The sequence below is a fragment of the Condylura cristata genome, unplaced genomic scaffold, assembly GCF_000260355.1.
Source record: "Condylura cristata isolate star-nosed mole 26May11 unplaced genomic scaffold, ConCri1.0 scaffold00013, whole genome shotgun sequence".
NCBI classification, from domain to species: Eukaryota; Metazoa; Chordata; class Mammalia; order Eulipotyphla; family Talpidae; genus Condylura; species Condylura cristata.
The window spans coordinates 12637716-12663346 of NW_004567114.1; the positions used below are offsets into that span (position 1 = coordinate 12637716).

The 25631-nt window shown below is 41.5% G+C and overlaps 1 protein-coding gene across 4 annotated transcripts in view; it reads right to left on the bottom strand.

Annotated features, from left to right (window-relative positions):
- The window catches only part of FLRT2 (fibronectin leucine rich transmembrane protein 2), a 96819-nt gene that overhangs the window by 24087 nt on the left and 47101 nt on the right, over positions 1-25631 (bottom strand). Inside the window, exon 1 of one of the 4 annotated variants that reach the window (XM_012724597.1) lies at positions 979-1067. The exons of the other annotated variants lie outside the window; for them this stretch is intronic. The gene's annotated coding sequence lies outside the window, so the exon portion shown is untranslated. Of the gene's footprint in view, positions 1-978; positions 1068-25631 lie in introns of those variants that run through there. 4 annotated transcript variants of the gene reach the window in all.

Here is a 25631-nt window from a genome sequence, read left to right on the forward strand (position 1 = left end):
ATTAAGAAAAGTAATATCACTGAGCCCTAATTGCTTTCACAGACTCTAAAATCCATCCATGGGCTTCAATCTGTTACTGGAGCTTCTGCATCAACAACTCCTGAATCTCAGCCTTTATCTCAGAAGGGAAATATCAGGAGGAGATGGAGTTGATGCTTGATTAGCCTTGCTCATTCCCATATCATAAAGAGTCGCCTCTCTCATAGTGGCTTGGGTTGGCGTGCACATAATCACCTGGAATTCAGTAGAACACCCATCATCAACAAAGGTGATGTGGTCTCTAGGGGTTAAAACTGGCTCAGCAGAAAGATACTATGAGATACTATAGATACTATGAAAGCTTATCTGGCCCCAACTCACAGGTAGACAGTATAGCTTTGGTACTAAAATGCCATGTGAGATCTTTAGAAAAAAAAAAAGCTATGCCACTTCTTATGGATAACAATTAGGAAAATAAAGTATAAGAGACACTGCCATAATCTCCTAAGCACATAGCTGAAAATGATAATAGCCAGCACGAAAAGCACAATGTCACTTGCTTGAGATTTGTCAATTCACTTAATTCTCCTGCCAGCTCTGTGAGACTGTAACTATTATCACCTTATCTTTTCAGTGATGTTGTACCTAAGGCATAAGGAGTTCGGTTTTCCACGAGTCCTCAGGAGTAACTGAGATACAGGTACCAGACAATACCTTCCCAGTATCCTCATTTAATCAATATACCAGAGGCACCATGTTCTCATGGAGTGTGTATTACCCGTGATGCACTAGGCACGTGCACGGCTCAGGTATTTCCGCCACACTCAACACATCTCTCTGTCACCAGGATGCTACGCCACAGAATGCCAGTTAACACATTTATACTGCAATCACAATACATATTCTATAAAGCAATGAAATAGGGACACAGAAAAGGAGTTGTTCATCCTGTAAAAAACTAGCTGAATTGCTTAGAAAAACTCATTGAAGGTAATTCACCTAAAATTGTTGGCAAATTGAGGGAGAGCACAGGATCTTTGAAATCTGGATCGATTGCAGACTCCGATTTCTCTCCTAATACAGAAATGTTTTCATTCCAATGGAAGAAGGGAAGCTGGAAATTGGAGTTGATGCATTTGAGGGAGAAAAGAATATCCATTCAATGATTCCAAACGCAGGCAAAATCCTGTTAAATCAAGCAATTGATAAATTATTCTCCACTGAAATGTCTTTTCATGTTTAAGTTATTTTTAAATATGGTTATGATTTCTTAGTTTATCTGAAATAACTGTTCTGGTTACATCGGCTCTTAGATACCTCATATGTTACATAGAATTCCAAATATATATCCTGGTTCTCACCCCCTAAACCCTAAACATCTGTGACTTATTACTGGGCAAAAACTTAGACAAAGTACCCTGATCCTCCTCCAATGGACAGAACAATCGTGACTGAGAGCAATCATTTCCCTCCATCCAACTATATTTGCGAGTCGCAGCAAAAAGATTTGCTTACAGTAAAAAGCATGGGGTTCCTTAAATGGTTCTTTATGACAAAAGTGAGATTTAGACAGAGGCAGAGATGACAGAAAGAGAGAGGGAGAGAAGCGATGAGAGAAGAGGGTAGATTTTAGTCAGCTGGAAAGGTCTGGGAAGAGATGAAAGGGAAAGATAAATAAGCACAGTTAGTGTCTTCCATACCCAGGCAATTCTGACTCCCTGAATTATTTATCAGGTGCATTGCAGTTGGAACCCCAAAAGGCTATGAATTCTTTGTGATGCTGTCTTCATAGCCTGAGGTGACTCTGAACCCTCCTGTTGAAGAGTCCTGTCTTTGCTAACCAGCACTGACATGCAGGAGATGCTGGCAGGGCCTCTGGAGCCCTCTGTCTTCATTCCTAATCTTCACCCCCCTGCTAGATCTCTGCACCTATGCAGACACACACACACACACACACACACACACACACGTATGACACAAAAGGCTAATATCCTCCCATGTCTCACTCCCTCCTGGAAGGAGTTTCTCTAACACTGCTCTAAACTAGAGCAATTTGCAGCAATTTAGTTTATCTGCATCTTTTCCCCCCTCTACCGTTAGTCCAACTTAAAAGCAGTGAGGTAATTTTTTTCTCCATTTTATACACAACCTTGAAGTTTATTTATCTTGCTTCCGATCTTTCTTCTTGTTGATGGATTATTTTTCCAACCATCTCTCAATTCCCATACCCATGGTAATTGGTAGGAACCAATGCTACCCAAAGCAATCATTAAACCTTAAAGAGTGACCTGCTATGAATGAAGATGTTCAAACACTTGGGTTCGATGGGGAGAGGTCAAAGAAGTCAAAGATAGTATCCAAATTGTTGAAAAATGTTCAATATATTTGAATAAATAAAAATAAACCCATTAGAAGAGGCAACTGATAACAAATGAAAACACAAGGAATAAGGTATAACAAGAGTCTGGAAATCTCATCTACTCTTCTTGGGATTTACCCCACTGGGACAACCACAACAGTGAGCATGTGGAGAGCTCCACACTTAGCAACTTTAGGGAATTCTGATATAAATAGGTTCAAGTTCTGGTCCTTACACAGCTCAGAAGAGAGGAAACAGGGAGATGGATGAATGACTAATTGAGAACAGAAGGTTGTTAAGTGCCATAAACAAAAACATCGAAGCAGACAAGAGAAGGGATATTTGATAACATCTAAAAGACTTGGAAATAATGTGATATTTGAAAAATAAACTTCATTTTCAACTCCACATTTAGTGTTCTGAGGAAGAAAATTATTTTAAGATCTCCCCTCACACACATACTCATATTCCAGAAATAAGGCTGAGGGTAGAAAAGGTCATTAGTCTGGGATTAGGGAAGACTTTCTCCGCACACTGCCTTCTAAACGATTATTAGCTTCTACTTAAATAGAAATGAAAGGTCCCATGTAGAATTCACATGCATCAAAGGATAGGCCATCTATGACATTCTGGTATCTTGTTTTCTCACGAGTAATTTACCGACCTACCTAGTTACAGAGCAAAACATCATCACTGATGTCAAAGTCAGTTTCCTCGAGAAAAATGCCATCTTTTCCATTTCATTCAACATAATTTTTTTTAAGATTTATTTATTTATCCATACAGAACGGGGTACAGGCCAGAGGTGCAGAGGTCGTGAGAGGATTCAACAGAGACAGAGTGGGGAGCAGAACAGGCAGACTGTTGAAGTACACTGCTGAGGGGAGCAGCGGGCGGGTCAGGAGAAGTCTGCCCACCATATGAATCGAACTCAGCCTGAAGTAGCTTTAGCTTCTCAGTGCTGTGCTTTAACCCACTGCACCACCAGGGAGGGCCCTCATTCAACATAATTTTAATGTTAACCAAATCATAGTTTTCTTTCCTGAATGTAGAGTTCCATGTAGCTACTCATGCTTTGGAGACACTACTTTGCCTTTGAACAAACCTTGACAGAGACTAAGAGAACAATCACCAGACAAGGTTGTAGGATTTATATAATCAATCCAGATTTCTCCAATTTGTGTGTAGAGCTACAGTGTGCTTTAACGAAGTCAGAAAAGCCATTTAATCTTCCAGTGGGGAAGCTGGAACCTGGGCAGAGAGAAAAGCCCCAAGTAGACCAGGAAGGTCTTAATGGTATCTCCCAAAGACAGCATAGGGACTCTTCCAAGGTTGTTTCAGCAAGAAGGTCACAAATTTTAGATTTGGTTAAGGAATTGTCTTTCCTCTACATAGAACAAGAATTGTTTCTCACTGACAATGGCCTTTTCTACCTAACCTCTAAGAACAACCATCTGGGTTACTGGTTTTCAAAATATAACATGTTGGACTCAAGGACAAATCTCCATGTCTTACAACATTCAGCCAAATGAGGACAATCCTTCAGGTCCTTTTCCTTAGCTATTTGCATATCTGTGCTTTTGTCAACAATAATGGTAGTTATGGAAGTGCTACTATTGTATAGAATCTATAATTTATGAGTACAATCCCGTATACCTCATTTGATATTCACAACACCTCTTAAGGCAAGTCTTCTCATTGGGCCCATTTTATGAAAGACCAAACTGAGGCACAGACAGCTCAGCGATTTGGTTAAGCTAGTCCACATAGCATGGACCAGAGTTGTGTTCATAGTCAAGTATTCTTACCCTGGTTATGTTTGTTCCTTTGGAGTGAGGCGACCTTTAGGGCTTCCCTTCCCCAGCCCTTAATCCACTGCAACATGCCATTCACCAGCTGAGTGGGCAGCCTACTGTCTTCTATTATCCAGAGGCCAGTGGTCTCTCTGGGGAATTGTGATGCTGGGTATAATTTTATCCCTGGCAGCCTGGCTGTGTTCCAAGATCTCTTTATTAGGATCATGCTGTGTCACTTAAAGTTCAAAGGCGCTTGTAAGCAATGCTGACAAAGTGACTCAACAATGATGTGTGTGTCCATGGTGAATTCAACCCATCTCTGGTGGATCCGGAACTGCAGCTCAAGGCCTTTGCTGCCCCACATTCAGTCAGTTGGTCTCTTCCATGGTTTGCTTCCCCTCAGTCTCATCATAAGCTCCCATTAGCGCATTGATGTCCTTGTATCATCACTATCTCCTGTGCCTTATCCTGCCTGATGTCAGCTGAAACCGCCTTAGACATTAACTTTATCCACTATTTCCAAACGTTATCCTCCTGCTTCCTATAGCATATGGATTACATTTGTTTATTTGATTCCATGCTTTATAAAATCTATAAAACAAAGACAATATATATTCTAGCTTAGTAGAAATTTAAATTAGTCACTCAATAAGCATCTACTAAGTGCCCGGAGTGGATAGGGCACAACACAACATGAGATATAAGTCAAATTCTTGACCTCAAAGCTGGTTCTTATGTAATGAGAAGGGTGGGCAGGTCTTTGTCATCCAAAAACACTTTCCCAGCACTAGAAGTTGACCAAGTACAAACTCCATGTGTCTCCTTGCACTCAGGTGAATTATTCTCTCTATTTTTGCCCTCCAGGTCCCTACAGTCAAATTCACATTATCCTAAGATTACTTTGGAGACATCTCCCCATAGAGTCCAAAATATGGCTTCAAAATAAAAGACTCTCATGATATCTTTCAGCCTTCCTTCCCCTTGACTTCTCTGTAGGATGGACACCCCTAGCCCCTTTTCCTTTCCCTCAACTTACCCCTTGACTGGTTTCTCTGGTACCCTCTCAGTCTTCTCTCTCTCTCTCTTCCTTTTTTTTTTTTTTAATCATGTTTGCTTTCATTCCAACCTTTTAATGTGGGCAATTCTCACAGTGCAATCCCTGGACACCTCACCTTCTCCTTGACATATGATTAAATGTTAGTGTTTAATATTATAGTGCTGAATCAGAAATCCTTAACCCAGTGTAAACATCAAAGCAGCACGTGTGTCCTACATTTCCAAACTATGGACCTCCACAGTCAGACATCCATCTGGGGGCTTCAAATTAAATCTCTCAGCTTTTCTTCTGACTTGACCATTTTGACCAACACTTTTAAAAACTCATCTACTCACAGTGAAGAAGTCATCACTGCCTATCTACTTCCTCTTAACTTACCACTCCTATGACTCACTGGTAAGATTGCATCTTCCTTTACAACGTCCTCTTCCCATCTTTATAACTGCCCCCATAAATGAACTAAGCCATGCCTGACTCATATCTCCTTGTCTTTCTTTCTAAACCACCATTAATCATTGTATTGTCTAATTTGAAACTTTATTCTGTAGCCTGCAATGATAATGTCATTTAAACGTTTCCATAGATGAATGAAGACTATTATTTAGTTGGGTCTTAGCTTGAGCTCATAGATCTACCACCTCCTCCGCGCTGTAGGACCTTGAGGAATTTACTGTGTCTTCCTATGATCTGGTTTCCTCATTTTAAAAATACACAGGAAGTTGTTCATTCACTAATGAAAGAAAGATGGAAGCATGAATGAATGATTAAACTGAATGAGTGAGATGCAACTTATGAAGGAGAGATTTTATATTTTTTATGTATGTCCTGTTAATCAACTTAATTTTTCAACTTTAATGTTAGCCCATGTGGTACAGAGACAAATATGTAAGCTTTACAATTGGCGAACTGATTAGCTGCATGGCATTGCAAAAGTTATTCAACTTTGCTTTTTCCTAGAAATGGAGTAATAGTGCCTACCTACCAGAGTTGCTCTAAAAATTAGTCATAGCAAAATGGTCAGCAAATGCAACGACTGGCAGAATGGTGCTTAGTAAGACTGTCTGTGAGGATGCCTTAGGGGCAGGGAGTCAGAACACAGCTATCTGGACAATATTTTTAGCTCACTGAGTCAAGAGCATTGCATGGGGCCAAAAGCTGTTTGCATTTGTATTTGAGTTTTGAAAAATACATTTCCTTTATTTCATCCTAAAATTCATAGCTGTATAAAATAAATTGCATATTATTGAATCTATTCCTCAGTACTCCTTCAAAAAGAGAGACTATCTGAATCGTAGAAAGAGGTTGCTATTATTGGATTTTAGCAAACTGCATGTTGCTAACTAAATATGTAACTTTGGGAAAAGACATTTCATTTCTTTGTGAAGAAAGCTTTTACAATGTTCTTGAGGTCTCTTTCAGCTTGGAAAGCCTATGAGTTTCAGAGATAAAGTATTACCCATTGGGTCCAACTGAGAAGTGACTAAGATTTGCAGAGCTTCTCGGAACGTTTGTGTTCCCATCAGAAGTTAAGCTCTGTGAGGAAGAAGTAGACATTAGAAAGTGAGAGAAGCAGAGAAGACTTGGTTTCCTGAATCTGTTTCTAGTTCCTGGTTGCTGGTATCAAGTATGCATTGCAAATGAAAATCGTTTAAAACTCCAGTATAATGTCTCCACTCAACTAAGAAACCTACTAAACATCACCATGAATAAACAAACTTGTGTGTCTAAATACTTTCTTTGCCATTAACATTTGTGGACAGATATTTAGAATATCACTTAATTTCTTTAATCTGAATTTCTTGTACATGCCTGTACAAACAGTGTCCTGAATGGAGTAAGTGCCCAATAAATGGTAATAGTCATCCTCATCGTTAGACTTGAGCTGTATCTACATGCAGTTACTAGATAAACGGTTTGAAATGAAACAAGGCATAGAATGGTGACAGATGTAGACAACCTGTTTAGGAGTGTGTAAAACTGAGAGAGCAAAGGTTTATTTCCCAACTGCAGACAACTATGTTGATGACTATAAATAAGTCAGTCTTGCTGGTATAACAGAATGTCACGAGAGCTCTCATCTGTAGCCCTCCCTGACATGACATCCTATGAACATAGAATTTAGATCCACACATCTTACTGTACAATTCACAAACACTTCTAGATTTTTGTGGTAGCAGAAATGACCCAATGGATAATAGCAAGGTGCTTTGTGAACAGACTAGACTTCTCACAAGTTGTTTAAACACCTTGAATATCTTACAATGGGCTGCTTTTAGTTGTTTCCTGTGTAAAACTTTTAACTCAAGAAATGGTCAAGAGCCTGCTTCCCTGGTGGCACAAAGAGTTAAGTCTCAGCACTATCAAGCCATCACTAGCCACCTAGTTCATCCTGGACCAGTTTGCTGACCCACATGGCACAGCAGGTCTCTCCTGACCTGCCACTGCTCCCCTCAGCAGTGTCTTTCAGTCAATCTGCCTGTTCTGCTCCCCACTCTGTCTCTGGTGAATCCCATCATGCCCCACAGCTCTGGACTACAATCCAGGTCTTGTACACATAAAATAAACTTTTTTTTTTTTAAGTAATGGTTAAGAATAAATAAGCTCACAGGTTTTTGTCTGTTACTGGGAATAGTAGCCAAATAAATCTAATAGAACAAATAAAGAAAACGGGCTTATCACATACCTCTGTGATGTCTCTCCTCATAAAGAAATCAAATATCTCCAAATGATTCATCTAATTTACTCACCTATTTCTCTCCATTCATAAGAGATGTGTACTTAGTACTAAATGTATAAATATAGTGCAGTGTTTCTAAATAGCTTCTCTTCATCTTTTTTTCATGCCCTGATGCATTTCCTCTCATTTTCCAGCTCCTTGAACTACATTTTTCTTTATTATATTTTAATTGACTCTTCATATTAAATTTTCTTGAAATGATGATTTGGGTTGAAAAGCACCAACCTCGTCCTGCCTTTTGAGCAAAGCTTTCTGTCAAATTTAATTTAATCCAAACTTTGAGATAAAATGCTGGTTTCCCCCCCTTTATATTTTTTCATATCAACATAATAAAATATAATAAGGGCACAGCTCAAAATAAAAAAGAGAGAAGTAATCATTTCTGTCATTCAAACCTTCTGATTTCACCTTGACTTTCGCTATCATGAAACTCTATCATTTTTAAATGTTTTGCTTGCTTTCTGTGAATCAGATCGTTAAAGCCATATGCTATCTCCCAGCCGGGCATTCTCATTACCATTTAAAGTGTGCTTAAAATCAATTGGAAGTCAACACATCACATAACAAGGTACTGTTAGGGCGTCTGATCTGTTCAGTTGCATGGAAACTGCTCGCCTGTGAAACATCCAAATTCTCCCAGGTACCCCAGTGATAGGCAGGAGGGTTATATAGTTAAAGTTTTTTTTTTTTTTTTCCTAAATCTTTGAAAGATGACAGATTCAGTTACTTTTAAATTTTTAAATCTGAAATTCTTTTATCTTATTTGTGCACTGGACTGCTCCAGAAAATATATTCTCACCCTGAAGTTCTTTTCCTACATTGAAAAAGCGTTACATCAAAAAAAAAACAGTTTTGTGGTTTTGTGTTTCTGTCTAATCTCTAGTTTGGTCTGCCATTCTATAAGGCAAAGGCATAACAAAGCATATGCAAATGTGCTGGCACTTCTCAAAAAAAAAAAAAGAAAGAAAGAAAAAAACAAAAAAACATGAAAAGTGATTGTGCAACTGTTTTAGCATTTACGGAAATGCTTGATTCATTTTAAGTTTTTTTTGTGAAGATAAGGGTGGGTGGCACTTTAATGGACCTCTGCTAAATCTGTGAGGACAGGTTCTGTGTTGGTGTCCAGATCTGGAAGAGAAGATAACACATGAAAACAACAGCCCAGTGCGTCTACTTCCTGGCCTCTTGGTGAGATGCGTCCTCCCTGCCCTGTGCAGGGAGAGACCGTTTGTTTGGTTGACACTGGTATTTTAAAAGGTCTTTCCTGAACAGTCAAAAAATGAGCTGTGATTTCCTGAGACCTGCAGCCACGAGTCTCTGCAAAGATGACTAAAATGCCGCCCATGCCACAGATAACAGGTCCAGGATGTCCGCACCCACCCAAGGGACTTGGAGAGGCTGGATCCAAATGACAGATGAAGCCAGGGACAAGCTCACCTCTTGCCAGCCAATTGAACCATTCTCTCCTCTTCATGACACCAAGATAGTAGGTGGGCCTCCCTGGTGGCCTAGGGGTTAATTCTCAGCACTATTAATGCCCCAGTCTGGTTTGATCCCCAGCCAAGGTGCTAATATATGGCTCAGCTGACCTCTCCTGACCCTCCCATTGCTCCCCTCAGCAGTGTATTTCAGTAAACTGGACTGTTCTGCTCCCCACTCTCTCTGGTGAATCTTTGCCCCTCTGGCCTACACCACAGTTCTTCTATGCAAAAAAAAAAAAAAAAAAAAAAAGACAGAGAAAGGAAGAAAATATGTACATATGTACGTGAAGACAGGAAAAGAGAGTGAACTGAGAATGGCCTGGCTTTCCCAGTGGGCCTGTTATTTGATATTGAGAATTTATCCCTCTATAGAAAGTTATGGTGTTCACTCCCACACCTTCTGTATTAAGACTTCAAAGGAAATTCTGAATATTAATCCTACTGATGCCCTTTGAACATGGTAGGCACTTATACCTTGGATAAAAGCAGGGCATTAATTCCTAAGCTCTTTTCATGAAGACTTCAAAAGTTTCTTCCATATCTTTGAAAGAAATCCATGATTTCTTATAGCTTTGTCCATATACATTTAAATAAACAAGGAGATAGACATTCAATGTGCCTTGGAGCCAACCACTGAGCATGTTCTCTATGCCAACCCCCATCTCAGGCACTGGTCAACATCATCAGGCCTTACCAAAACCTTGAAGATCAATATTTCCAACCCATTTAGGAAATTCATTTACCTAAAATTTAAGATGAAGTAATGTGCTTAAGTTTGCACCAACTATAACATCAGCTCTAGGGAGTCCCAACACTCAGCTTTCTAGTATCACACAGAAGGTATGCAAATTGCAACACCCCAAAATTCTCAGGAATGGTTTCCCCAAGATGCTTGCTCTGCTCTGCTGGGGATTCTGAGCAAAGAGCAGTGAAATTCCTTGAGGCCTGCCAGCTTTGTCCTTCCCTAGTCCTGCATTCACTCCTAATGAAAGACAAGATAGCCCTGCTCTAAGCTCTTGCCCCTTTGCTAACTGGAGAAACAATCACTGCTCTCCCTTTCATGACCTGGAAGAATGTAGTTTGGGGGGTTTCGTCCAGCTGTAGTTTTATCAGTAGACATTTCCTCTCTGCGATTTTCATTTTTACTATCAGAACAAAAGAGTGCCCGCCCTTGTCTGTCACGTGGAATCTCCTCACTCTGCCCTTGACACTGTAGGTCCCTAGGTGCAGGGAGAATAGACCCTGGGCCTTTTTCAAATTTGCCACCATGACCACTGTCCACTGGTGTGTTATTGGCTCTGCTCACTCAGGTACACCTTCCTCCTGCAAGAGTTGTTTGATTTCTTTGCTCACCCATCACACATTGTTTAGGTGACTCATTCAGCCCGAGAGGAGACCAGTGAGTAGATTTCTTTTGCATCCAGACAATGGACAACCTATCTATCTCCTTCCAGATAATCAGCATGGATGTGTATGGAATTGACAGAAGTTGGGTTCTTCTCAGCTTTAAGAATAGGACCGGGACTTGGAATTAAAAATACCTAAACCTGAAACCTCCTGTTTGTCAACTGAAAATGACTAAGATTGGGGCCCAATCTTACAGGCCCAATTTCTTTCATCCCTTGAGAAAAATGACCAAATGTGTATCAAGACCTGACTGAGATAACAGGGACTTTGTGGGGAAGGACATTTGAGCTCAGACTTGCAGGAGTGGGGGGCAGCTGCGCACACTGGTGCGTGGGGGAATAGATCCGAGAAGCTCCACCCACCACATATCACCTCCTCAAGACACACACCCCACGCAACACAAATCTTCACACCCCACACAACACAAATCCTCAGACTTCTGCATCTTTAGGGAAAGTTGTCTACATTTGTCTTCCTTCACTGAGAGCAAGCGGGAAATACAGAGAGGAGCTGATGGAGAGTTTGTCAATCCATCGTGTTTGATATTTCCAGTCTCCACAAAACAATCACTTTCTTTAACGGACTTGTGACTTTCCTTTGGGCCGATCTCATGCCTCTGGCTGCATCCAGAATGCATCATGTATCTGGAGTTTCCTTTCCTCTTACTCCTTTGCTGTCCCTGGAGTCTGAGGTCCTTCCCTCTGTCCTCTCCTTTCCATAGACTTCTTTCTTGGGCTACAGCATTTTCTGAGCTAGCTGTCAACATCATGCAAGGGCTCATGAGTATCAGCAGGCCCTCTCTAAGCAAGACACTTTTTTTTTTTTCAAATGTATTTTTATCTGCAGAAGAGCCCTGGGGTCCCAAAGGAAGGAAGTCATGCCTCTGGGGCGAGGCCGGACCAGGCTCAGGCAGGGCTGGCAGCATGTGTTTCCTTCTACCCAAATCTGTCCTGGGCCCTCAGCTCCAGGAGGGAGATGTGTCTGTCCTGCACATAATGGCTCAATCACTTGGGTCTACCAACTGCATTGCATTTTTTAGAAAGATTTATTTATCATGCATATAAGAACTGGGGTATAGGCCAGAGGCATGGGGGTGGTGGTGAAGGATTCCTCAGAGACAGTGGGGGGCAGAACAGGCAGATTGACTGAAACACACTGCTGAGGGGAACAGCGGGCTGGACAGGAGAGGTCTGCTGTGCCCTGTGGGTCACGTCCCTGGCCAAGGATGGAGCTCCTGCTGCAGTGGCTGTGGATATCTTTACAATGCTGAAACTTAACCCTTTGCACAACAGGTTCAAATATGTTTAAGGAAGAGCCATATGAAAGCTATAAGCCTTAAGTGAACCTAATTTGTAGGTCTCCCTGGTGGTGCAGGAGTTAAAGTCTCAGAACTACCAAGCTATTGCCAGTCACTCCAGCAGAAATTCCATCCCCAGCCAGGGAACTAATCAACATGGCCCAGCAGACCATTCCTGTCTTACCCGCTACTCCCCTCAGCAGTGTATTTCAGTAGATTCACATGTTCTGCTTACTACTCTGTCTCAAGTGAATTATCTCACCACTCCCTCCCCCCCCCACACACCTCTGGCCTTCACCCCATATGGTATGCATAAAGAAATAAAATAAACTTTTTTTTAAGACTTTTATTTATTTATGCATATAGACCTGGGGTCAGAGGGGCAGGGGGTGAGAGGATTCAGCAGAAACAGATCAGGGAGCAGAACAGACAGATCAATGAAGTACACTGCTGAGGGAATCAGCAGGTGAGACAAGAGAGGTCTGCTGCACCATGTGGGTCACCTCTGGGGCGGGGGGGGGGGGTGATTGAATCTGCACTGAAGGGGATGCAGCCAGCTCACAGTAATGTGCTTCAACCCGAAGCACCACCAGGGAGGAACAAAATAAAATAAATCTTAAAAAAAAAAAAATTAACCTACTTGTCATGCAGTTTGTAGATGAGTTACAGAAAAAGATTTTGAATTTCATGAAGAGAAGGAAGAGGCTAATTTCATCACCTTTGCAAAGCCATACAGGATACAGACATAAAGACAATATAGAAAAGTCTACAAATTTTATGTCTAAAAAGCATTGGGTAGTCATTTGAAGCCATATTCAAAGACTCAAAAGTTAATCTAAAATATATATAGATATCTAGTCAAATTACCTTTTTCGTTTTTCTTTTGAATTTTTATCTAAATAGCTTTAAGACAGTATATTCCAGTGGCAATTACCAATGTCCAAATGCGAACAGAGATTCAGCATATAATAAACAAATATTTTGTGTGTGTTTACACTGATTTGAAAATAGTATGCAAAATATTTATGTAATTTGAGGTTCTGCTCTGCAATGACTAAAAGGAAATCATTGGGTATGTGGAACTAACCAACCATCTAGAAGCTGGTCTCTGGGTCCCCCACAACACTCTGCAGATTTCAAGGGGTTAGTTGTGATTGAGCAAGTAATGGCAATATTTCTTTGCACCCAACAGAGCTTTTAATTCACAGAAGCAATGTATTTCACCCACAAAGGAAGAGAGTACACCAGTGCTTACTATCCTGAGAAAGGAGAAAGCAAAGGAGGGTTCTCCATTTACTGGATGTTCCACAATATGTACCCGTTGCTACCAGACGGGAAAAGAAAGCAGGAATGTAGCCTTGGTAAGTTTACAGGGTACCTCCTTCTTCCTCAAAGGGCATTTCCTTCCTTTTCTCTTTTTGTCTTCCATCATCACAGGAAATGTTAAGAAATCGGGAATCCATATTTAGCCTTTTTTTTTAAGACAGTTTCATTAAATTTTTTCATTTTCTTCAGGTCACATGTATGTAAATAATCTATATGATGCAGGGTGAAATCAACTATGTTGAGAACATTTACTTTGACATGTTCAAACACGATTTGTAATTTATAGTCTGTTAGTTCAGTTTAGTAGAATGAGTCATTTATTTCTTGATTGTTGTATGTGTTGAAAATAATATAAATGCATATCAAATTTATATGTAAGCAGAAAGCCCCTTTAGTCCTCACATCCGTAAGAGTCACGACTTAGCTCATGAAATATTTATTAAGCCATAAAATTGCATTATATTTACCAGGATAAACACCTCATTTAAAAATTAGGTAACTGGGTACACCTGTCACTCAATAAATCAAAAACAATTAAGAATGAGCCTTTAGTTTCCTATTTATCTTAGACTTATACAGATTTGTTTTCTTAATACCTATTTCATATGCTAATTGGCATAAACAAGTTGATGGCTATTTTTCAGGTGATGGGGATTCCTGAGCACCCAAGCATCCACCTAAGCAACATTTTAAATGCTTAATATAAACCTTCTCCAGCCTGTCCTCCCACTTTGCACCTTGGCGTTCTTCTCCATGGCAGACTTTCTTACCAGAAGACTGACTCCCAGCAGATGATGGCTCCTGTGTAAGTCCCAGGATGGGCGAAACGGGCCCTTGGCCTTTGTGATATGAAGGGACACAGACATCAAGCTACCGCGGGTGTGGCTTTCACCTAGCTTCTCCAAAATGATTTTATATTTACCCAAATCCTCAGTGACTAGAAAGTCTCTACCCCTGAGAAAACTCAAAGCCGCCTGAGAAGGTAGTGAAGGTGTGTTTCCACCTCCCCCTGACTTGTTACCATTGTTTCTTTATTGGTGGCTGATATCTGGACTATTCCATCTTGAAAGTGAATTCCAATGAATCCAATGAGTAAAGCAGTTTTTTCCTTTTTTGCCAAAGATGTATTTACTTTTTAGGGAATCATATGTTTAGAATTCCTTCATGGTGTTTTGCAGTGAATATCCACTACCCCCCCCAAAGTAAAAGATCAAAAGGCAGTTTTCACACTTTCTCAAAAAGCAAAAAGAGGAAACACAAGTGAGTCAGTGACTTACCCAAGGTGACTCAGCAATTCGGAGAAAATAGCCCCAGCCAGTCTGACTCAGGGAACACAGGACACATTCAAGCACACTCAGCCAGCGGGAGAACAGCCATTAGAAAGGGCTCACGGTAGTTCCCCAGTACAGGCCTGTGTCTGGCTAAATGTGACACCTCAGAAACAACAACGGGCTGTTTATCCACCACAGGTGCCGCTGTGTGTACACTGTTCTCCTTACAACTCCTTCCCACCCCATTTCTAACTGTACCACAGAGGACAGAAAGGTGTTTTGTCAATGAACAAGAAGACTAGTGGTCAAAGAATGCTACAGGCAGTAGCTCTGCATGCCCATGAGGAAAGGAAGCTATAGCTTTATACTGCAAGCAGGCAGTGGTATACAGGTCACAGGAAGACAGCCTCAGGGACCTCCCTTTAACAAGTGTGGTGTCCAACAAGGCCATCAGCGCCCCTCTCCAGCCCTCAGTTCATTTGCACTAGCACAGATATTGGATAGTCATGCCGGCAGCTACCACTGGCATGCAGGTCCAGACCACAGACGCTGCTCCAGCTCTTACAAGACACAGCTCTGATCTCCACAATGAGCTCTTCAGCTCAAACTGCTGATTGTGTTGCCACTGAGACATCCTGAGCTGGGGATGGGATACTACTTCTAGAAACCCACATATCTTTTGTCAGGACACAGCACAACCTCCCCAGGAAGGTGGGTGAAGACGCCCCAGGAGGTCACTCAAGGAAAGCACTCAATCCAGTCACTGAAATGCTGATTGACTTGCAAGCACTTTTCTTCTTTTATTGATGTGTGAAGAGACAAAAGGAAAATACAGGAGGGCCACAAGAATAATCTCTCACATTAAGTTTATCATAGTATTTAAAAGAATAAAATTCAGCACTTAAATAATCATCTCTGGCTCGCTCTACAATCTTTATTTAATCCCATCACCATCATTACAAAGAAAGCTAAAGGAAAAGCAAACCTTCCAGAACCTTCTCTCCCAGTCACCACGTCAGTTTCAGATCATGCTATAAGGGTATATAAGACATATAAGGGTATATAAGAACTGGACATACCGGCAGCATTTAACCAGGAGAAATTTATGCTGAAAGAGGATGCTAAAAATGATCCTCGTTTTAGTATCATCTTTGAAACAGGAGTTCTCATGCCAGGGGTGGTTTTTTGTCTCAAGTCTTAAGGATTGTGACGTCCTCCTTTTGAACTGTGACTGACTAGGACCACATCTGAAGAGGCAGTTTACATTTGTCTCCTGAACCTGATCCGTGATAGGGTTTGAGTAAGAGCAAAGTCTACACTAGGAAAAAAAAAAAAAAAGCCTCCATAATCAAGCCTTTTAATTTATGAAAATAGTTAGGAATTAAAGAGCAAATTCCAGTTAAAATGACCTAAGACTCTGATGTTTTTCTGCTCTAGGTGTGAGGAGGGCCAGAAACCACAAGATTACACATCAAAAGAGCAAACATAACAAGTCAGGAAAATCTCCGACAGCAGAAGTATCTCTTCCACAGGAATTCTCTGGAACATTGGCAGGCGGGTGTCTGCTGTTGGTGCCAATCACACTGACCGAGATGTGCTCTGCTTTTTTTTCTTTTTTTTTTTTCTTCATTCCTGAGCCAACTACAAGCTGGATGACCAAGCAGTTTCAAGGTTAAATCGACTTGAGCTGATTTCCTAAAATGCTGATGGAATTTTTTTTTTTCAAGCTTCATTTCAAAAACAAGTAAAACCAAGCTTCCTCATTTGATGGTAACACGGGAAATTCCAATACCTTGCCTAGGACATAACCAAATGCCAAGCAATCCTCTGGTTTTATAAAACAGTGCTACTTTCCTTAGGGCCAGATGAGCGACCTACAGAAGCCAACATTTCTCTTTTCAACAAGCACAGGGAAAAGCAAGCAGCCTTCTTGGCTTCCCAATTCTCCACCTCGCTCACACTCTGGTTCTCTCCCAGATGAGCCAAGACACCCCTAGTTCATATTTCCTTGTCAAATCTGTTGTGATTTAGCTTTATCTAAATATGAAGAATATAAAACTCATCCATTCTTAATCTCAACTATTTTTGCAGAATTCAGAACCATAAATAATATACAAAGTAAGATACTACCTAATAAAGTACTTATCATTTCTACTATCTGCACCGACCCTCTCTCACACACCCATAGATCCTTTCTGTGTATCAAAATTATAGTTGCTGTTTATTTTACTCCTTAACTTTGGATTTTCCAATCAGTTACTATAAGCCTGTCTCATATTTGTGGTCAAAAATAAAAAGGTGTGTGTACCTCCAGTGGGGATAATTTTAGTCTTCTCAATATAACTGAAGATTATGAGCCCTTCCTGAGTGGGGAAGGCAGGATGAACATGCAGAACTATCAACACTGTCCTAAGAAGGGACAGTCTTGGGTGACCTAAATCTCAAAAAGATTAGCAAGAAGAATAGGATACTTGAGCTAACCATCTTGCTCTTTCAACCCATGGGGTAAATAGGTGTTCCACTCAAACTTGAGCAGAGCTGGCCTAGATGGGCTTAGGGCTGGGGATTCTTTTTTTTTTTTTTTTATAATATGTTTATTTTTACATCATTTTGTACATTTTTTTTTCCATCTCAATTGTAATCCCCATGGGTTTCCCATCACCAAGTCACCCGTATGCCATCACCACAGTCCCATGCACTTCTCTCCCCACCCCCCGTTTTTATCCCATTCCCCACTCCACCCCCTCAAAATGTCTCTGGTATGTGGCTGTTCATCATTCTTATTATTTTCTCACCTGGTCCATTATACTCCTGCTATGAACGAAACCATCCGGTACTTTTCTTTCTCTTTCTGGCTTATCTCACTAAGCCTGATCTTTCCCAGCTGCATCCAAGTTGCTGCAAAAGACATGTGTTTCTTTTTTTTTTTTTGGTTGCTGAGTAATATTCCATTGTGTATATGTACCACATCTTTTTAATCCAGTCATCTACTTTTGGGCATTTGGGCTGCTTCCATGTTTTTCCAATTGTAAATAAAGCAGCAATAAACATGGGGCTACAAGTATCTTTTTCAATCAGTGTTTTTGTGTCTTTTGGGTAGATACTAGGAGTGGGATTGCTGGGTCGTAAGGAAGTTCCATATTAAGCAGTTTGAGGAACCGCCAAACAGTTTTCCATAGTGGTTGTACTAGTTTGCATTCAGGGCTGGGGATTCTTAATGAGTGTTGATAAGAGATGACTTCATAAAATTACATGCCCATTCCCCTCCCCCCCAACTCACCCACATTGTAGGGAGTGGTCTGAACACCATTTTATAAATTAAAAAGACAGGGTTCAAGGTCACATGGCCTGCTAGCTGCAGAATGCCAAGCTTTAAGATAATACCCTTTTACTGTGCCAGAGGCATCCCGTGCCCAGGGCCTTTCTCACCCTCTTCCACCTTTATTCATTGCCTCCACCATGCCCTCCCTGTAAGCCCACCCCTCCCCTGCTTTTTGGAGGCCTCTCCATTTGCAATGAAAAGTAAGAGGGAATACAAAAGCCTCATAGAAGGCCTGACTAAGGTGGGGCCAGCGATGCCTGGCCCTCCAGGATTCTCACAGAATGCAGCTGCAGGCAGGCACACCGACTCTGCAAGGCTCATAAAGCAGCTTTCAGCACCACTTAGGAGTCTGTGTGAGCTGGCACCACAGCCGGCCCGCGCCTGCACAGAGAGTGATTCTCTGCAGAACTCAGGCAGTGAGCAGAAAAGGCGGGCGCGGGACCGAGAAGAATGTCTGTCCTCTGTGGCGCTGGAGGGTACACTGTCAAGTCTGGGGAGGCAGGAAAGGACCACAGAAATGTCTCCTCTCCCAAGTGAGGGTGCACATTTTGCAGAAATGGAGAACTAAGACCCGTCGGCAAGACCTTCCACGGTTCTCACTGGCCTTCACGTTTTTCTCATTGATGACTTTCAGCATTATTTTTTCATTAAATTTTTTCTGCTAATTATTTAAACAAGGAAATAAGTGCAGTGCCCCGAGTCAATATTAACACAGCCTAGACTGTGCTCATCCCATTCATAAAAGGCTTCTCCTAGCACTGTGCAAATATTAATCATCAGCATTTTGCCAGGCAAGTAGCTACAGACCCCTGGTTCAGTAGATCTTACATAGAGAGGTTAAGACAATAGAGCATGTAATTGTGGAGCCTTCTTAAGATTGAAAACTCACAGGTGAGAGAAGGGAGGTGTATGCTCTCTGAGGGATAAATAAATAAGCCCTGTTGCGTGGATAAAGACAGGCCAGTGTGTTACAGAGCCCATCGGTGACAGGAAACTAAGCCTGTTCCTAAGACAGGCGTTGGAAGATTCTGATTAGCTCATCAAAAGCCCATTTTCTCTTTTTCCTCATTGATGTTCAGTAGGTGACGGCTACAAGCATGCAACCAACATGCATCCCTCCTGTCACATAAAGGAAGTTGAATATTCATCCCTGTGCAATGCCTTGAAGAAATATTGTCCTAGCAGGCCTGGGGCTCTGTACTTGCTGTGCTGCTGCAGGATTCCTGGAGAAGCTAGGAGCTTCTCCCCAGGGCCTCGATAGCTCAATTCTGGGTGTTATCTGGGACATCAGCAGTCCTGACAAGGTGAGTGTATTCTGCTCCCAAACTTCACTGCCTTGGCCACATCTGAATTCAGTTTGTGGAGCAAGGCAACCAACCTTGGCTCATGGATTAACTCCTGGTGGCTATTAAGGGGAGATCTGCCCAGCCCACCCACAGCAAGGGTTTCCAATGCCTTACAACTGTTTCCTAAATTTCTGATCACAGAACGTAGGAACTTGTTACATTACTTTGTATCACCCCTGCGAGTATTATAACATAGAATAAAAAAAATTAACTGAAATTAATTTACCATAAATAAGTAAATGTTCCTTCAGCATTGGCATTGGAAAGTCTCGGGAGAGATCATTTCAGCTTCGGCGTGGGTGCTTCCCAGCCATTCACAGCCTCTAATGCACATCATCCGGCTCTGTACACTGTTCCTAGAGAACTTGACCCTTCACAAGGGCAACTTCCTTCTTCACTTGGAATTTCCTCTGAGTTTCTTTCCTTGGGGAGCCTCCCTGGTAGCACAAGGGGTTAAATCTCAGCCCTATGAAGTGACAGGAAACCACTGCAGCCCAGTTCAATCCCTGGCCAGGGAAAGTTTGCAAATCAAACTTTCTGTCACAGTCATCATTTCATCCCGGCTCCTCAGTTGAAAGAAATCACAGTTACACACACAATCCATTCCTCACTCTGTCTCTGGTGAAAGCTCTCAACCCCTGTTTCTCTGGCTTGTCCCAGTTCTTGTATGTATAAATAAATAAAGTAACTCTTTAAAAAAAGAAAAAAAGGAGTTCATTTGCTTGGAATGACTTTCTATTTTAGATAAGGGCGGGGAGAGGGGAATAGGGAGGAAGCTTGACTTTCACCTTCAAACTTGAACACTGAAACAATGTGCAAGTTTTATTCTGAAAATTATGCAAATTACAGAAAATACAGTAAAACATGCATCTAACAAAACAGTGAATCCCAGAAACAATACCTCTCAAAGTCATGACTTAATACCTTTCTATCATAATAAAACTTAAAATAAAAACAGCTAGATGTTTCTGAGTGCTTTTTTAGTTTTATAATATAAAGCTAATCTGTGCAATAATATCTCCAGTAATCACCACACCAACTGCATCAGATAGGGTTGTCTCTCATCCCCATTATATATGTCATAACTATGATTATATTAACATGATGGCTAAGCTTTATTTTTTGAGTGTCTAAGCATATACCAGATACCTTACTTAGAGAGTCTTCATTTAATCTCTGCAGTAACAGAACGAGGTTGGTTCTCTGGTCATGCCCATTATAGTGATGAGGAAACTGAGTCTACAGACATTAACTAACTGACCCAAGATCAATGCTAATACATGTCAGGATTTAAGTCCAGACTGGCCTGATTCTCAATGCCTTCACCACTCTGCTATACTGCCTCATACTAGGCATATATAAAAATCAATGGGTGAAATTGAAAATAATCACCAAGAGTTGAGCAAATGATTTCTAGCTCTTCCTTAAGTTTGCAAATCAAACTTTCTGTCACAGTCATCATTTCATCCCGGCTCCTCAGTTGAAAGAAATCACAGTTACACACACAGACACACATGTCACATATCATGAAGATTACTACTTGTGTATCAAGATAATGCTTATCTGACTAGCAGAATTTTATCATACCTCCCTTTATTTTGTTTTACTACCAGCTTGGAGATCTAATTGAAAGACCTATGTATAACCTACCATATCATACAGAGAAGTAGCTGTTATAAAGTGAATGTCTTCCATCACTAGAGGCACTATTTTATATTATATCCTCTCACTTATATTTGGTAAGAAAAATCCCAAAGAGAATTCTTATATACAATCCAGAGAGTCAAAACTTAAACTCAGGAAAAAAAGTGGTCAAATAATATTTAAAATTAATTCTTAAGTCTGTGCTTCTCCACAGCAGACTACACTGAGCTACCTCCACTTGAAACCTCCTGATGAACAAAACCATGAAGTCCATGAAGAGAAAAACACACCCCTCCCTGTAGGAAACACACAAGTTAAAGCCAAGTAGCATCCCTGCTTGCAGGCAGATCTATATCATGAATGCATCCTTTCACAAGTATGACGCAAGTTGAAATGAAATAGTTGACACAACCTGCCATATGTCCTAAGTGTGGACAGGTCCATATAAAGAAATAACTGCAAAATCACACCCAAAGTTTTCATGCAATACCAACCTTATTTCTCTCATAAATAAAAACCACTTTTTTTTTTAAGTTAAAAAAAAAAAAAAAGAATTTGGGCCGCCCTGGTGGCCAAGGGGTTAAGTCTTAGCACTATGAAATAATCAGAGCCACTATAGCAAGAGTTTGATCCCTGCCAGGGAGCTGACCCACAGGGTACAGCAGACCTCTCCTGTCTCACTTGCTGCTCCCCTCAGCTGTGTATTTCGGTCCATTGGTCTGTTCTGCTCTCCACTGTCCTGGTGAATCCTCTCCCTCCCCCTGACCCCCACGTTTAGCTTACACCCCAGCTCTCATATGCATATATAAATAAAATAATTGCATCATTTAATATGGGGGCCAAATGGATGGTGGAGGTTACCTATACATGCCATGTGTTGGACGTAGTATGGTAACACATCTGAAGAGGTGTAACCCTAACCTCAGAATGATATACTGTGTTGTAAAATATCAATGAAAAAAGAAAGAAATGAAGAGTTAAATACATGGATAACCTCTCTACCAAAATAATAATAAAAAAAACTATTTCTAAACATTTAAAACTAAGTGAGGATTGGTAAACGAAATTTATAAGATGTATGAAATGTGACGACTGCATAGGAAGAAACAAACACTTAATTTCAAAAGACTATGGATGTCTTTCACTAAAGCTCTGAAGACCCCTGAGGACCAGAGCCTGACCCGAAGGCTAAAGAAGGGTACCACTTTTTTTTTCCAAGAAAAGGAGCACTGATAGAATTTTATGAACTGTTTGAACTGGGACTCAGAGGTACTGTCCAACTATTGTTTTCCTTCTCAGACCACTAACTACAGAGGCTGGTATTCTGTGGGCATCAGTGGCATTCCACAGTGTGCCATGAGAAGCCAGAGGTTTGTCATTCCCAGCACTGCTTGCTCAGTTCTAGAATCTAGAATACTTGAATCCTAGGGCCATCTCCAAACAAATGGAAGTTCATTTGCATAAGCCTCATTTCCATTTTATTCATCCTCTGCCCAAATCTAGATCAGGATGTTTAATATCATCCCACTGTGGGAGGTCCAGGGAAATTCAAGGGCATTGATGGTCAAGGACTAGAAAGCATGAGTTCCAGAGTTGAGTTTATTTGAAATGGAAAGCTGAAATAAGAGAAAGCATGTTGTAAGACAGAGAGTAAGAAAAACAAAGAAATCAACTGAAGCCTAAATATGGAAGAAATCAGAATCACAATGAAGGCCTTCTTTCTCAGTACTGCTGAGCTCAAAGGCCATTTATGAAAAGCCTAGCAGGAACTTTTCTTGCATGTCCCCAATTACACTTCATTTTATTCCTTGATAAGAAAGAAAAGGCCAGGCGTGTGGAGGGTCACCAAGAAGATGGTTTTCTCAATCAACGCCCTCCAGGTAGCATAACCAAGATTCCAACAAGAGCAAGGTAGCTGGCTTGGCCCCTAAATCTTTCCCCACTCTGGCTAATGCCCCTCCTGAGATTATTTTCTAATCTTACTCCAAAATATCACAATATGTCATAATAAGTATAAACAAAATGTCAGTAATTTACTCGACATTTGAATGCTATTTTTCCTTGAACATTAAAGAGACTGAGCCAAACTTAAACTAAATTGTATTTAGGTTTGTAAGTCAGATTTTTAGGTGAGTGTGTGAATATTAATTTCCAAGAATAAATCAGCATGATGCCATAATAAATGTGTACACACACGCACATACACAAACACATTTCCTGAGCAAACATGATTCTGCTACAAGGAAAAAACAAAATTACTTCTGAAAACTCTGCAAAAACACTGCAAAACCAATAGCACCTTCCCTGGTTCATTAATTCTGGCCTAAATTTGCTCCTGTCAGGCAAATCAGGCGCACGATCCAGCAGACACCCACCTGCTATTAGGCTGAATGTGCCTGGCATCTTGACGTTCTATTGATTCCAATCCAAAGCTTATGTTAAAAAAAAAAAAAAAAAAAAAAAAAAAAAAAAGGCAGCTCACAGTCCAGAAGGAATTTTAGCCACAAATACTTTGGGAGAAATCCAAACAACTAAAAACAGAAAGATAAGCTGCAATTCTGAGTGACAAAACAGAGTCAACCTAACATAGAATGGTGAACATTCAAGGACAAATCTCCAAATGACCCAGGCTTCTCTGTCAACAGCTACTTAGTTAGGAAATCTAAGTAGCTTCTGCCGTGAATGGCCATCCGCTCTCAATCAGACAGACGGTGTGCATGGGTACACATAGGTACTTCTTTGAAATAGAACCCCATCAATTTTGCCCTCTAGACCTCTATCCACATTCAGCATAAATATGCTGTGTCAGAACAACAGCCCCGACAATGGCAAAGGGCTCAGGTTATGAAGCGGTTAAGATGAACCAGAAAGTGCTTAAGAGCAGTGCATCCTTTAATCTTCCAAATAGCCCAATGAGAGCTGTATTTCCATTTCACAGATAAGAAAAATTGAGGCTCTGAGAGGGGAAAGTAATTTTCTCCAAGAAGCCAGAAAATGAGGCATCAGGGTAGCAAGAGCAGGTACATCAGAATTCATTTGTGAATTCTGACACTTCCCAACCTACCTCCGCTCCCCAGAGTCCCAAATCCTGGCACTAGTATCATAGTGACAGCTGCCGTCACAGAAAGCTCTTCATAAACAGGTTGACTCCGGGGACGGTCTTTTAAACTAGACTCATTTTTTTCTGTCTTCCTTAACCAAAGGAGGCACACATTTCAAAACTAAAGTTTGTATATATTTAAAATGAGACAACCCCCCCCAATCCTGTGCTCCTGGTGGGAGCAGGGCTGACCCCCACTTCACCATGAGTTCCCCCTCCCACCCACCGCCACTGCACAGCCCAGCTGTGGAGGGGACATGAAGTCCAGGGGGCCAGCTGGAAGGAGGACCTTCTCCTAGAGGCTGGTGGAGGAGGAGTGGAGATTTACTGCAGGCACCAATCATCTCAGGAATTCAACGTGTTTTCCAAAAGTTGATTTCTACCAAGGCTGCTGGTGGGAGAAACTGGAGGTAGGCAGTGCCAGCAGGGGGCTGCATTACTGCTGCTGCTGCCCTGATATTTCCCAGACCTGCAAGACCAAGGCAGGTCCGGTTGTGGAGCATGAGTCTGAAGCTAAAGAGCAATGGGGGTGAGACTTCCAGGACCCAGACCACAGACAGCAATCCCTCCCCCTCCAACAGAGCTGCCTGTGTCTTCACACATTTCTGTAATGGGGGCAGGACAGCTTTCATCACAGAACGCCCCTGAATTGAGCTACCAAAAATATGTGAAATAAGCAGAGTTCCTTATGGTAAGTTTGTGATACTCCTCCCCCACTAACACCCCCCACCCCACCTTGGCTGTGACATGCACTGTCTTTTCCTGTGTCCATGGGAGGCTATGCCAGAGCCATGCAACAGCCCTCGGGTGGCCCTGCCCTGCCCAGGATCCACAAGGTGAGTTCCTGCAGACAGCCACAGGGCCGCCTAGTCTTGATGCACCCTCCATGGGTTATCACTGCTATTGCTCCATTATTACTCAAAATGATTTCAGACACGTGAAGATGCTCTCATCTGATAATCAGGTTTGCAACCTGCTTTCACGTTGCTTAGTTAATTGAACATACTGGAGATTTCTATTCTGGCACCAGTCACCAAAAAAGCCATAGTGGAACTTCTGCCAGCTTTCTGAATGAGTGCATGCGGAGGGAGCCTAGAGCGATCATCATAACGCACATAGGTGCATTGTAATTGAACAACAACAAGGAAACAGCAAATCAGACGTCCTTTCATGACAGGTGATGACAAAAGGCAGCGGGGGGCCCACATTACCAGACCCGGCCCTTGCTCCTCCCTTCAGGGTCTGAGGAGGACGTATCCAAGGATTCCGGATGCCCTTTGCTGAATAAAAACCTGTCCTTGACCTTCTCACTCAAGTCCTATTGACTGCAAGGGGAACAGAGCACATGTCCTGGAGCCTGGGCATGGTCCTCGCAGGCTAATAAACTGACTCAAAGAGTCTACTGCCGAGAAAAGCAGAGTATCAAAGGGGAGAGCAGCTGAGGACAATTAGTAAAACTAGGTGCTTCTTCTTCAAAGGCAGCAGCGGGGCTTGTGACCAGCAAGCTCT